This window comes from Lampris incognitus, chromosome 3 (assembly GCF_029633865.1).
Source record: "Lampris incognitus isolate fLamInc1 chromosome 3, fLamInc1.hap2, whole genome shotgun sequence".
NCBI lineage: Eukaryota > Metazoa > Chordata > Actinopteri > Lampriformes > Lampridae > Lampris > Lampris incognitus.
Genome location: NC_079213.1, coordinates 25675269 through 25689946, shown reverse-complemented (window position 1 = coordinate 25689946; position 14678 = coordinate 25675269). Strand labels below are relative to the sequence as shown.

General features: G+C 45.7%; 1 protein-coding gene across 9 annotated transcripts in view; it reads left to right on the top strand.

Moving 5' to 3' along the window:
• The window catches only part of anks1b (ankyrin repeat and sterile alpha motif domain containing 1B), a 351867-nt gene that overhangs the window by 167375 nt on the left and 169814 nt on the right, over positions 1–14678 (top strand). The window lies entirely within an intron of this gene.

Below are 14678 nucleotides of genomic sequence, written 5' to 3'. Positions count from 1 at the left end.
AATAGGAAAGCGTTTCCAAGATGCTGGACTCAAAGACCTCTGCATTGAGTCTGGCATGATTGCAGAAGGCTCAATTGCTGGTGTTATGGATGGCCGCAAGTACAACAGGGCAGTGCGACTACACAAGCTCCTGTATGAGGCTCTCATGCGACTGACCTTGAATGGTTTCCTGTCCTGGTTGGAAGAAACTCACAGGAATGACATGGTTCACCTGAATGAGACACTGAAGACCATTGACAGCCTTGGGAAAGAAGTCTCACAACATGCTTTGAAGGAGGTCCTCGAGAACAGCTCTTGTACACGCATCATGGATCTATTTTAAGTCTACCGTAAGTTCCTTAGAGGTGGAAACGGCAGCCTCTCGAACTTCTGGATGTCCAATTTGGACATGGTTGAAATCTTGTTGGGGCTCATCCGAGCATCCAGAGAGGGAGACTGGATGCTACACTTGGCTAGCATTCGAGCAATGATCCCATGGTGCTTTGCTTATGACAGGATGAATTATGCACGCTACCTCCCCTACTACTACGCCCAGATGTCTGAGCTGCCCATCACACACCCAGATGTGTACACAGAATTCATGGAAGGAGGCTTCTCAGTCCAACTGGGCTCCACCAATCCCTTTGGCCGAATCCCTGTTGACCAAGCTATAGAAGAAACGGTGAACAAAGACACCCAAACAGCTGGAGGGACAAAGGGATTCAGCTTGAAGCCAGGAGCTGTGACCAAATATTATCTCACAGCTGAGTATAGAAGCATGTACCTCAGACAGCTGAGAGACCTGACAGGTCAAGGCAGGTGCAGATGGTCTCATCCAGATCTACAGAGTCCAAGGATCAAGAGAGATGAAGCAGATGTCCAGTCTCTCATGGACCTTATGGAGAATAACTGGCTCAATCCTATGTCCCCTGATGAGATTGATTTGGTTAGCCTCTCCACTGGCAACATGGCTCCACCTGATGTGACCATAGATCGCTTGAGAGCTCTTGAGAAAGGAGAAGAGGCCTACCAAGCATTCCAGCAAACAAGGTTAGATGCAGACCCACCACCTGTGAAATTCCACGACAAGATGACCAAGCAAAGTCTGAAAACATTCTCCAATGTCAGCACAAAACAAGCTCATGGAAAGAAAGCACAGGATGTGGTTCTGAAGGCAGATAGAAACCTTTTCAGTCACATGATCCTGGTGGCTGAAAGCAGGAAGGTGAATCTGAAGGATGTCCTTGCCTACCCATTGGGCCCACTACCATGGGCACTGGCAAATGCTGATGGGTCCTTACGAAAAACAAACAAGGCTGCACTTGCCAGAGAGCTTGAAAAGAATGTATCTCCTGCAGAAGACATCCCAATCCCATCTACTTCCATCATTGATGGGATGAGCCTGGTCCAAAAAATGAATGGCAACAACAAAACCTTTGCACAGGTGGCAGAGTCAGCCTTGACCCAGGTCCTCCATGAGGGAGCACAGAGTGGGAGGATTGATGTTGTTTTTGATGTCTATCACCAGACTTCGATCAAAGATGCTGAACGACTGAACCGGGGTGGAGACATCACTCTCCAGTACAAGAATCTTGCAGGGGGACACCACGTCCAGCAGTGGAGAAAATTTCTGTGCAGTTCCTCCAACAAGACCAGTCTCATCAAGTTTCTGGTGGAAGAGTGGAAACTCCCACGATACAGAGCTATGCTGCATGGCAAGGTGTTGTACATGACCTGTGAGGAAACCTGCTACAAGTTGACAGAAGATGGGTGTGAGGAAGCAGCAGAACTGCACTCCACACATGAAGAAGCTGACACCCGTCTGCTCCTGCATGCATTGCATGCAGCAAATGCGGGCTCAAAGTCAGTTATCATCACAGCTGAGGACACTGATGTCATGGTGCTTTGTCTTGGCTTCCAGAAGGACATCACCTGTCCCATCTACCAGAAGTGTGGGACTCAGAACTGCACACGGTTTGTCGACATCACCAAACTGGCAAGTTCACTTGGAGACAGCATCTGTGACAGCCTAATTGGCTTACATGCCTTCACAGGCTGCGACACTGTCAGTGCATTCGCTGGTCGAGGGAAGCTGAATGCCCTGAAGATAGTGAGAAAGCACACTTCCTGCCAAGAGACTTTTAGTCAACTGGGACAGACATGGAATGTGAGTGATGAGCTGTTCCAGAAAATTGAGCAGTTCACCTGTCGGATGTATGTTGCTAATAGCAGCACTGCTGAGGTGAACAAACTGCGTTACCAGCTCTTCTGCACCAAAAGGGGAGAGGTTGAGTCCAGCCAGCTGCCACCATGTAGAGACTGTCTCTTTATGCATGTTCAACGAGCCAACTATCAGGCAGCAATAGGGAAGTGCTGTCTGCAGGCTAACCCTGTGGTGCCAAGCCCTACTGAGTATGGATGGACAGACGATGAAGGCAAGCTGGCCATTTACTGGATGCGCTCCCCACCTGCACCAGATGTGGTCTTGGAAATGCTAACATGCAAGTGTGTGCATTCATGCAAAATGCCAAGCTGCATGTGCCTGTCAAATGGACTTCCATGCACAGACATGTGCAGGTTACAGACCTGCAGTAACCAAAAACAGCAGGATGGTCCAGAACTGGACTTTGAACTTGGGGAGTCAGATGATGAGAGAAACGAGCAGTTTGATGAATGACAGTGTGATGATTCTGATGGTATTACTGTGGTAGTAGTCTATTGATGCACAGGATGTTGATTCTGGACTTGGTTACCCAGAGCTTGATAACAATAATGTAACCATATTCACATATACCCATTACCCTACCCATTACCATTACATATACCCACTAATGATATGGGATTACATGTATCATTGACTAAGTATACACTACCGTTCAAAAGTTTGGGACCACATTGAAATGTCCATATTTTTGAAGGAAAAGCACTGTACTGTTCAATGAAGATAACTTTAAACTAGTCTTAACTTTAAAGAAATACACTCTATACATTGCTAATGTGGTAAATGACTACTCTAGCTGCAAATGTCTGGTTTTTGGTGCAATATCTACATAGGTGTATAGTGGCCCATTTCAAGCAACTATCACTCCAGTGTTCTAATGGTACAATGTGTTTGCTCATTGGCTCAGAAGGCTAATTGATGATTAGAAAACCCTTGCGCAATCATGTTCACACATCTGGAAACAGTTTAGCTCGTTACAGAAGCTACAAAACTGACCTTCCTTTGAGCAGATTGAGTTTCTGGAGCATCACATTTGTGGGGTCAATTAAACGCTCAAAATGGCCAGAAAAAGAGAACTTTCATCTGAAACTCGACAGTCTATTCTTGTTCTTAGAAATGAAGGCTATTCCATGCGAGAAATTGCTAAGAAATTGAAGATTTCCTACACTGGTGTGTACTACTCCCTTCAGAGGACAGCACAAACAGGCTCTAACCAGAGTAGAAAAAGAAGTGGGAGGCCACGTTGCACAACTGAGCAAGAAGATAAGTACATTAGAGTCTCTAGTTTGAGAAACAGACGCCTCACAGGTCCCCAACTGGCATCTTCATTAAATAGTACCCGCAAAACACCAGTGTCAACATCTACAGTGAAGAGGCGGCTGCGGGATTCTGGGCTTCAGGGCAGAGTGGCAAAGAAAAAGCCATATCTGAGACTGACCAATAAAAGAAAAAGATTAAGATGGGCAAAAGAACACAGACATTGGACAGAGGAAGACTGGAAAAAAGTGTTGTGGACGGATGAATCCAAGTTTGAGGTGTTTGGATCACAAAGAAGAACGTTTGTGAGACGCAGAACAAATGAAAAGATGCTGGAAGAATGCCTGACGCCATCTGTTAAGCATGGTGGAGGTAATGTGATGGTCTGGGGTTGCTTTGGTGCTGGTAAGGTGGGAGATTTGTACAGGGTAAAAGGGATTCTGAATAAGGAAGGCTATCACTCCATTTTGCAACGCCATGCCATACCCAGTGGACAGCGCTTGATTGGAGCCAATTTCATCCTACAACAGGACAATGACCCTAAACACACCTCCAAATTGTGCAAGAACTATTTAGAGCAGAAGCAGGCAGCTGGTATTCTTTCGGTAATGGAGTGGCCAGCGCAGTCACCAGATCTGAACCCCATTGAGCTGTTGTGGGAGCAGCTTGACCGTATGGTACGCAAGAAGTGCCCATCCAACCAATCCAACTTGTGGGAGCTGCTTCTGGAAGCGTGGGGTGCAATTTCTCCAGATTACCTCAACAAATTAACAGCTAGAATGCCAAAGGTCTGCAATGCTGTAATTGCTGCAAATGGAGGATTCTTTGACGAAAGCAAAGTTTGATGTAAAAAAAATCTTATTTCAAATACAAATCATTATTTCTAACCTTGTCAATGTCTTGACTCTATTTTCTATTCATTTCACAACATATGGTGGTGAATAAGTGTGACTTTTCATGGAAAACACAAAATTGTTTGGGTGATCCCAAACTTTTGAACGGTAGTGTATGTAAATGTCAATGTTGTTTAAAATATTAAAATAGTTCATTACCTCACTATGGTATTCCTTTTTATCATGTATTTTGATTGTGTATTTAAACAAATGTATAGAGACCAGTTTGTGACCTAACTGGCTTTGGTCTAGTTCTCATTTAAGGCTCACAATCACCTCACACAATGAAATAGTATGGGTATATTATACATTTTCTGAATCTTTACAGTCCTGTGAGTATTCCAGTTTTTGTGTTTTGTGTCCCTGATACTCCTAGATGCCACAGGGCTAAAAGAAAGTATATAGTTTAGGCGAAAATTGCAGAAAGATGTGTGTTATTGACGGGTTGAAGAGCTCAAGTGACCTCTATATTTGTGAGAAATATCCACAACAGGGCTTGAATGAAAGCTAAGAAGGTCCTCTTTAAAATGATACCAAAGACAATATTATAGAACATTGAAAAATGTCCTGACCATGAGGCTAAACCAGGATATGCACCAGCGTCTAAAATGCAATTTAGTTTAGCGGGTGGTTAACTTCATGAGCTGATAACTGTGATACAGCTGCCACTCAGGAATGGTTATCATACCAAAATATCATCTACAGACATGGATCCTTTCAAAAATTATAAGTAAGTTTTGCCACCTTGAGTGTACCGAAATATCGTCTGGCCCATGGACTAAAAGATGCGCTCCCGCCTCCCAAATATATATAGTTACATACTGTAAATACTCATGCTTACATACTTGTATGTATATATACACACACACACACACACATGTATATATATATATAGTATATATAAAAATACACATACATACAAACTGGTCCTTGCAGTCGGATGGGCGCTGTATGAGAACTGCTAATTAGTGGCCAGAGGAGGCCTCTGTTAGTGGCCTCTGTTTGTCTGTTCTCTTCCTGTGCTCTCTTCCTAGACACAAGTTCCTCTGTGTCATATCACTGCTCGGAGAGAGAGAGAGAGAGAGAGGCTAGAGAGAGAGAGAGAGAGAGAGAGAGAGAGGGAGGGTAACGAGAGCGATAGGGAGGGTTGAGAGAGATAGGGAGGGTTAAGAGAGAGGGGGGGGGATGAATGAAGACAAGGGTGTGTGCGTTTGTTAGAGCGACCACTCGCATTTGTCCATGACAAATTGAGCCATATGAGATATCCTTTTCTCCCACCCTCAAATCTTCTTAACTTGCCGGCCGAGCGGGAAGAGGCGGGATACAGCCACCAAACTCAGGTAGTATCAATTTGTTGCAGGTCCGCCGGATTCGTTTCATATGCAGAGACGGGGGCCGGGCTTTTATGGTGCGCCGGCCTTCGCCGTGTGCCTCCCAGCCTGAGCGTGAGGGATTTCCCTCTACTTTCTTTATGGCGTACCGGGAGATTTGTGTGCTAAGTAGTTTTTTCCGCTGGCGAGGGAATTGCTCAAGCTTTGAGCTTAAAAGGTTTCTATTGGACTCATCACTTACCTTCATACAGCTGAATGGGAGAGCGCCTATATCTTGCAGGTTTGTGTGTGTTTGTGTGTGTTTGTGTGTTTTCTTGAGAATATGAGTGTCTTTCCTGAATCTCTGCATGGAGTGTGTGTGTGACTGACTGAGGAAATTCCTGCTTCGAACCCATTGCACTCCACTTCCTCCCCTTCCCCTTCCTACAAACAAATTCATTTTCTCTTCCCGCTCTTTGTGTGTGTGTGTGTGTGTGTGTGTGTGTGTGTGTGTGTGTGTGTGTGTGTGTGTGTGTGTGTGTGTGTGTGTGTGTGTGTGTGTGTGTGTGTGTGTCTCTCTCTCTCTCTCTCTCTCTCTCTCTCTCTCTCTCTCGTGGGCTCATGTCTTCAGGATTCATCGAGTTGACACTAAAACTCAGAAGTAAGTTTGGGAAGGCATCCCAGCTTCCTTTGATCCTCCTCTGTTCCCCTTCCTTTCTCCTTTCTCTCTGTCTCCTCCCTCCCAGGCGCTTGTTGTTACTTCTGTCAGATTTGGGTTTCTCTCTCTCTCTCTCCCTCTCTCCATTTTGCCCAAAGCCAGCATGGTGGGAGCTGGAGACAGTTTAATGGGAGTGACGGGAGACAGCATGAAAAGACGGCGTGGTACTCTGGAGGTAGAAGCAGGAAACGCAGGGCAGATTACGAAGTCAGAGTGAGAGAGAGAGAGGGAGAGAGGAATTCAGCGTTTTGAATCAATAAGAGAATAATGCGTACCATAGGGGGGAAAAAAGAAAAGATGTGGTCAGCTGTGCATGCCTTGCGGTTGTTTCTGTCCATGGGCCAATAACCTGCTCAAATGCAATTTCAGTTACAAGTCCCGGGTTCATTTCCTGATCGCTGTCTTTTCGCTACCCTGCCATTTCTTTTCTGCCTCTCATTTCATCGCTCTTTCTTTGTCAAAAACACCCTTTGGTACGTTCTCTCATTGTACCTTACGCCGGGGTCAGACTACACGATATTTTTGTCTTTCACGATGGCCACCATGTCAGATGAGCCAATCATAGTGCCATAAATTCTTGCCGTGTCTTGGCCGGGAGACTGGCAACACTACAGGTATGACGCCGACCAATCATCGTACACTGCCTTTCATTTTTTTGCGCGAGGTCATAGGTCGTCGGGGATGAGGGTCAAGAAATTGTCAGTCATGGCTACAGGAAGGCTTTGTGTGATGCTGGCGGTCTTGTGTTGCAAAAAAAAAAAAAAAAACGACTGTGGATACTATTGCAGCTAGTGCTACCGGGGAATGCTAACCTAGCATAGCTTAACCAGCTACTCGCCGAGGTGCCTCTTATATTTCTCGCCAACGTTTATCCTATCTTTTTTTGACTCTGTCATGGTCCTCCCTCGAGGAAACGTCAAAAAGGCAGGGGTGTTGTTGCCTTGCTCAATGAACCTTTCCTCGGTTTCGTCTTTGCACCTGACAGCAGCAACAGCAGCATCGCTCTCTTTGCTGTGTTTACATGTGTGCACCAGGGAGCAATCTGTCATCCTATTGGTCAACGTCAAGGAGCACGAGGTAGGAGACCAGACTAGGTAGAAAAATACAAAAAAAAGTCTGACATGCTGGACTTCTCACCAGGGTGTCGTGGGGTGCCCCAGACGCCACATCGCTGTTCTTCGATCGTGTCACACTAACGGGGTAAAGACACCCGTTCAATCCCTCCCGATGTTCATAATCGGGCCTGGTGCTGGAAATTTGTCGGCAATGAAAAAAATCGTTTCGAAATCGGGCTGAATCCATGTAGTCTGATCCCGGCATTAGCGGCCCCTCTAAGCTTTTGTTTTCTTCAATGCAGCCATTTATTCTAAACATCGGTGGTATAGTCTCTGGCTCATTTGATCTGTTCATCTGTTTCATTTCCTTCCTTGTGGCGTCTGAGTAACCTGGCGTGTCCCTGAAGGGACTCTCATCCGCTCTCTGAGGTAAAAACTGTGCTACAAGTGCAGCCATCAGAGTGCTCTTTATTTCTACCCCGCTTCTTCCGTGAGCGAAATCTGGAACTAACAAGGCTGTCAAGTCGGATCTACATCAGCCAAGCGCCTGCCACCTGTGAGAAGAAAGCTATAAAACACTAGCTAGGACTCATTTAGCTGGTAATGGCACACTAATTGAGCTCTGATGGAGAGGGGGGGGTTCAGTTTATTGGGCTTTAATAAAGTAGTGTGCAATAAGGCTCAAATTGAGTGCAAATTGTATAACGGCGTGCGCGCCTGTGTGTGTGTGTACAAAATGTGCGTTCGTGATTTAATGATTGATCGTTCAGTCAGTCAGGATGATTAATCCTCTGCGAGCATGCACAGTGTATGATTGATGGCCTAGAGCACTCTGGGTAATGTAGTGGGAGAGGACGACAAGAAAAGCGATGGCTGATGCACAGGCAGGGCTGCAGGGGGGAAAGGTGGGATTGTCAAGGTTCAGAAATGAGTGTGTGTGTGTGGGGGGGGGGTGTCAGCGTAGCCACACCTACAACTCATAACAACGGTGACAAGCCTTTAGCTGTTAGCCATAGAAATGATATACAGTGGCTTGCAAAAGTATTCATACCCCTTGAACTTTTCCACATTTTGTCACGTTACGACCACAAACATAAATGTATTTTATTGGAATTTTATGTGAAAGACCAACACAAAGTGGCACACAACTGTGAAGTACAAAGAAAATTACACATGATTTTAAAATTTTTTTGCAAATAAAAAAATGAAAAGTGCAGTGTGCAAAAGTATTCAGCCCCCTTTTCTCTGAGTGCAACCAATTGCCTTCAGAAGTTGCCTGATGATTGCTGAATGATCGAATGTTGACCTAATGACTAAATAGAGTCAACCTGTGTGTAATCTAATCTCCGTACAAATAAAGCTGTTCTGTGACGGCCTCAGAGGTTTGTTAAGAGAATATTGGGGAGCAAACAGCATCATGAAGTCCAAGGAACACACCAGACAGGTCAGGGATAAAGTTGTGGATAAATTTAAAGCAGGGTTAGGCTATAAAAAGATTTCCCAAGCTTTGAACATCTCACGGAGCACTGTTCAGTTCATCATCCGGAAATGGAAAGAGTATGGCACAATTGCAAATCTACCAAGACACAGCCGTCCACCTAAACTTACAGGCCGAACAAGGAGAGCACTGATCAGAGATGCAGCCAAGAGGCTCACGGTGACTCTGGAGGAACTGCAGAGATCCACAGCTCAGGTGGGGGAATCTGTCCACAGGACAACTATTGGTCATGCACTGTACAAATCTGGCCTTTATGGAAGTGGCAAGAGGAAAGCCATTGTTAAAAAAAAACCCATAAGAAGTCCCGTTTACAGTTTGCCAGAAGCCATGTGGGGGACACAGCAAACATGTGGAAGAAGGTGTTCTGGTCAGATGAGACCAAAATTGAACTTTTTGGCCTAAATGCAAAACGCTATGTGTGGCGGAAAACTAACACTGCACATCACTCTGAACACACCATCCCCACTGTCAAACATGGTGGTGGCAGCATCATGCTCTGGGGGTGCGTCTCTTCAGCAGGGACAGGGAAGATGGTCAGAGTTGATGGGATGATGGATGGAGCCAAATACAGGGCAATCTTGGAAGAAAACCTCTTGGAGTCTGCAAAAGACTTGAGACTGGGGCGGAGGTTCACCTTCCAGCAGGACAACGACCCTAAACATAAAGCCAGGGCTACAATGGAATGGTTTAAAACAAAACATATTCATGTGTTAGAATGGCCCAGTCAAAGTCCAGACCTAAATCCAATTGAGAATCTGTGGCAACATCGGAAAACTACCGTTCACAAACGCTCTCCATCTAATCTGACTGAGCTTGAGCTGTTTTGCAAAGAAGAATGGGCAAAAATTTCAGTCTCTAGATGTGCAAAGCTGGTAGAGACATACCCCAAAAGACTTGCAGCTGTAGTTGCAACAAAAGGCGGTTCCACAAAGTATTGACTCAGGGGGGCTGAATACTTTTGCACACCGCACTTTTCAGTTTTTTATTTGTAAAAATTTTTTAAAATCATGTATAATTTTCTTTGTACTTCACAATTGTGTGCCACTTTGTGTTGGTCTTTCACATAAAATTCCAATAAAATATATTTATGTTTGTGGTCGAAACGTTACAAAATGTGGAAAAGTTCAAGGGGTATGAATACTTTTGCTAGCCATTGTAATCCAGGGCGGGTTGCAGGTTGCCAGGGTGTTGCATTATGGGAAAGGGCAGACATCCAGTGATTGCAAAACTGGAAAGAAATGTTTTATCTGTCACTGATACGGCTCTGTCTTCGTAACCTTTTCGCCTGTGCCACATCATTCGCTCTTGTTTTTCATTCTTTCTGGGTACACGCCTGCCTCAGAGATAGGAAACCTTTTGGCTTTAAGTTCATTTGTGCGAGTCCTCTGGGGCTCAACCTTTTCACACCGCTGCCAGCTAAGTGCGATTTGAAATACTTCTTCGATAACCAGAGAGAATACCGCTGTTTGACGTCAAGATAAATTGAGTTTCTAGGTTCAGCGTGTTGAGATCATTTCTAAAATGCTGCATAAATCCATTGTCAGATTCACCATTATTTGTAATCTCTAAAATCTATGCTGTCTTTTTTTGTGAGTCACTGTTTTCAAATGAGGACGTCTCACTTGAGTATCAGAGGTGGTTTTTCTTGTTTGCTTGTTTTTCCGTCTTAACCATGTGACGAGGGCCCGAGGCGGCCCGCTGTACTGCAGATCTCCATGAGACAGAGGTACCGATGCTCGAGCAAGTCTCTTGTTTGCACAGCAGCATCACCCTTCATCTGCAATTTAAACAGAATGGGAGAAAATGGCCAAATTTGCATTATATTCACAGCATGGCCTTGTTGCCATAGCGTTGCTGTCACGAGAGAGGAAAAATGAAGTCGGTCAGTCTTGGGGTGTGCCACCTTTTCCTAACCTCATATCTGCTATTGTAATGCAGTTATTGTGAAATTATGGTGTTAGATCCTGAAAATTTAATTAAAAAAAAAGTCCACACTTTTTAAATGCACACAATGTCAAATTATGCAATTACACAAAACCTTGCTTCTCGGTCCTGTCGGGCTTATTTTACATTGAATGCTGTAATGGAGTGATTTATGCCATGGTATTTAATTCCAGCAGCATCCTTTTCGCTGTCATAATACAACACATTTTATGGTATCTTAAAACAAGCACATTTTAGTAGTGTTAGCACCGCTTCTATTATCTTCATACGACTGAGCTCAGTTAATAATGTTAACTAACATGCCCAAGAGACCCAACATCTCTGCAGCCTGTTCTCCGAAGCAGAGATAAAGGCATCTTAACAAACATGGAGACATGAAGAGATCGCTTTCAAATAAACCGCCGCTAAATCAGGTCTAAACATAGCTGTAAAGAGTTTGTTCTTGTTTATGAGCCTTTGCAAATGTTCAATTCAGAAATCTTGCTCCGAGGTTAGCGGTTCTGCTATGTGTATTGGAGAAATTAAGAAAATACATTTCCTACTTATTTAGGCTACATAAACACTATCTTGCAGCTTTTATCTCACCAGGTCCGTTTCTCATTTGCAATAAGATTAAGACATTTGTCTGTGATGCATTTTTGCTATTCCCAATCTAGAAGAGATCTGTAGCCTGTCTTATGTGTGAGCCGGGGGGGGGGGGTGCAGCTCTCTGTCTCTCTTCTCTCTCAGACACACACCATCATCATCATCATCGGCAGTCACTCGGGATCGAGTATGACTATCCTCCTTCTAGATGCTTGCAGGAGGACGTCTGCACGTGACAGCTTTTTGCGTGGAGTGGCTGATGCACCTGCAGCCACCACACGGTCCTTGGCAGGGGGTAGCCAGAGTCCGATGGCATGGAGAACCAAGATGATTGGGGACCACCCTCTGTTGCAGCCTTCATTCGCCTTCACTGGCATTGTCTTCTGCTAGTTCCGCCATCGAGGTCTTTGTTGGATCGCGCTTCGTCTGGAACCTCCCCCTTGACCAGTCCGCCTTGGGTGACCCTACCGGGAGCCAAGCTCCGGGTGGCATAGCTCTGGGGATCATTGGTACACGAAAGCTTTTCCACCACGGCAAGGTGGCGATCCAGGAGAAGTTGCACACACACAGACACACACACACACACAGCCTGCTCTTAGTGACGATGGTGGAGAGAGAACTAAACGGTCAAGTCTGGTGATACGTCACTAGAGTCGACGCTGACAATGCTCGTTGCCACAAGTGCAACAAGTCTTTTGCACATAAGGGCGGAAACACAAGCTATCTTCTGAAACATCTGGCGAAAGTGCATCACATACAGGCAGAGAAATGTACAGTTTTCAACTGCCCGGCTTGTAGTTCACCTCTCATTGCCCATCCACCCTGGTATGTATGTATGTTAGCAGCCTAGAGCCTACACGGAGTTAACTACATACAAACATGGGTTGATGATGAAAATTATGGGGGGTGTCTGGGTAGCGTAGTGGTCTATTCTGTTGCCTACCAACACGGGGATTGCCGGTTCGAATCCCCGTGTTAACTCCGGGTTAGTTGGGCGTCCCTACAGACACAATTGGCTGTGTCTGCGGGTGGGAAGCCGGATGTGGGTATGTGTCCTGGTCACTGCACTAGCGCCTCCTCTGGTCGGTCGGGGCGCCTGTTAAGGGGGGAGGGGGGAATAGCGTGATCCTCCCACGTGCTACGTCCCTACGGTGAAACTCCTCACTGTCAGGTGAAAAGAAGCGGCTGGCGACTCCACATGTATGGGAGGAGGCATGTGGTAGTCTGCAGCCCACCCTGGATCAGCAGAGGGGGTGGAGCAGTGATCGGGACGGCTCAGAACAGTGGGGTAATTGGTCGGATACAATCGGGGGGGAAAAGGGGGGGGGTTTCCAAAAAAAAAAGAAAGATGAAAAGTAACGCTCTGTCAAGACATGACAAAATACATTTTTGTTTTTTCTCTTTAAAAAAATAACAAAAAGAACCATTAAGAGTACCGTTAAAGTACCAGATGGATGAGCAGTATCGGTAAGAGTAGTAGTACCGTTAAAATCTTAACGATGTCCATCCCTCGATGCTATACAGTGTCATTATACAATTCTATACATTATACAAATATGTCGCTCCTCTTCTCCTCATAAGTTTCCCATATTGGGGCTTTCAGAGTTTTCCGTTGGGTGTGTACAAATACTTTGATAGGTCAACACACACCTCAGTACACCGGAATAAGCAACTGTAAAGTGTTTTTCTTCCCCTTCAGTCTAAAACCTTCCACAAATAATAAGCCTTTTGAGAGCTTCAAAGCGATGGGCTGTATTTCCACACATCATCGGGATGAGAACGCAGTGCTCCCCGAGATTCAAACCGTCTATCAGCGTGCACTTCCTGCAAGCTCGCTCTTTGAATATTTTGTTTTTATTTTTTTTGCCGGGCCCGGACTTTAGCGGCATCTTCAAGCACCGTGTCACCTTGGGTTTTATGAGAGATGCCACACTAAATCCAAGCTCATTCACGGAAAAGTTGAAATGTAAAACCCCCCGTGATTGTAGAATAACACAACAAAAGAACGGCTGGGGAGGAGAAGAGTGTATCTTCTCCTCCCCAGCCGTTGTTTTTAACTTGTGTTGTATTCAGCCCTAAACCGTACACGCCGGCTGGGTGCAGCGGGGTCTGTCTGTATGAAGTTGTTGGTTTGGACGCCGTCTTGGGAATTGAACCGAGATGTTTCCGCTTTGATTTGCTCCATTGTGTGCAGCGATGGTGCACCACCAGCTGAGGTGATGGCCACCTTTAGCTGCGGGTGAACTCCGCTTCGCCAAGCTTTTGGAAAACATTTTTTTTTGCCTTCTTCCTTGTATTTAGTATATCTTTTTTTTTGTGCTCACGCATCTCTGTCCTTCACGTAAGTTTCATTAAAACGAAATGTGAGCAGGGGGGGAGTGCCCCGTGTTTCCACATCACAGATTCTACTTTTGACCATTTGTGAGGGGTCGTTTTCTATCCAGTGTACGATGGGGCTTGCTGGAACTGTGAAAGTAAACCGAGAACATCTGGACCCGTATGGTTATGGTCCATTTTCATGTAACCCGGTTTTCTCAGTGGACAGGATAACGCTACCACCGCCACGCTGAAGGGTCATCTTGTGAGCCGTAAACTAAATGCTGGTGATCATTTGGACATTTCTTACCAAGTTTATAAAAATTGGCATTTTGTGGGTGAAAATGGCTCAACACGCCATCTACTGTTTTTTTTCCCCTCCCCTTTTTCCCCAATTTCACTTGGCCAATTACCCCACTCTTCCGAGCCGTCACGGTCTCTGTTCCACCCCCTCTGCCGATCCGGGGAAGGCTGCAGACTACCACATGCCTCCTCTGATACACGTGGAGTCGCCAGCTGCTTCTTTTCACCTAACAGTGAGGAGTTTCACCAGGGGGATGTAGCGCGTGCGAGGATCACACTATTCCCCCCAGTTCCCCCTCCCCCCTGAACAGGCGCCCTGACCAACCAGAGGAGGCGCTAGTGCAGCGACCAGGACACATACCCACATCCGGCTTCCCACCCGCAGACACAGCCAATTGTGTCTGTAGGGACGCCCAACCAAGCCAGAGGTAACACGGGGATTCGAACCATTGATCCCCATGTTGGTAGGCAACGGGATAGACCGCTACGCTACCTGGATGTCCTATACTTATATTATTTAATTATTTTAGATTTTGGCGCAATAGTCCGGATTTGTGCTTTTGATGGCTGTAGAAGCACCACCAGACAACTGGGCTGGT